This window comes from Pagrus major, chromosome 17, assembly GCF_040436345.1.
Source record: "Pagrus major chromosome 17, Pma_NU_1.0".
NCBI classification, from domain to species: domain Eukaryota; kingdom Metazoa; phylum Chordata; class Actinopteri; order Spariformes; family Sparidae; genus Pagrus; species Pagrus major.
The window spans coordinates 20,423,009-20,423,310 of NC_133231.1; positions in this window are offsets into that span (position 1 = coordinate 20,423,009).

A 302-nucleotide genomic window follows, 5' to 3' on the forward strand; every position below is an offset into this window, starting at 1 on the left:
CAAGGCTCTGGCCGCCTGACAGAAATCCACAGAGCGGGGACAATTATGGATTATGCTGATTGAATCTGCAGCTGCAAAATTTCATTACAGGGGCCTCTCTTACCTGTGTAGGGTGCACACATGTCACATGTGTTTTTTTGCGCAGACAGCGAGGTAAAAAATGTGCACCATCAAATAGGCCTGATCTGTTTCTGTCTCTCTCTCTGTTTTGTACCTGATCAGTTGTTGATGCATGTACTGTGTTCCTCCCCCCTTCTTCCTCACCCCACCCTTCTACCTTTTCCTTTCCTTTCCTCCCTCAG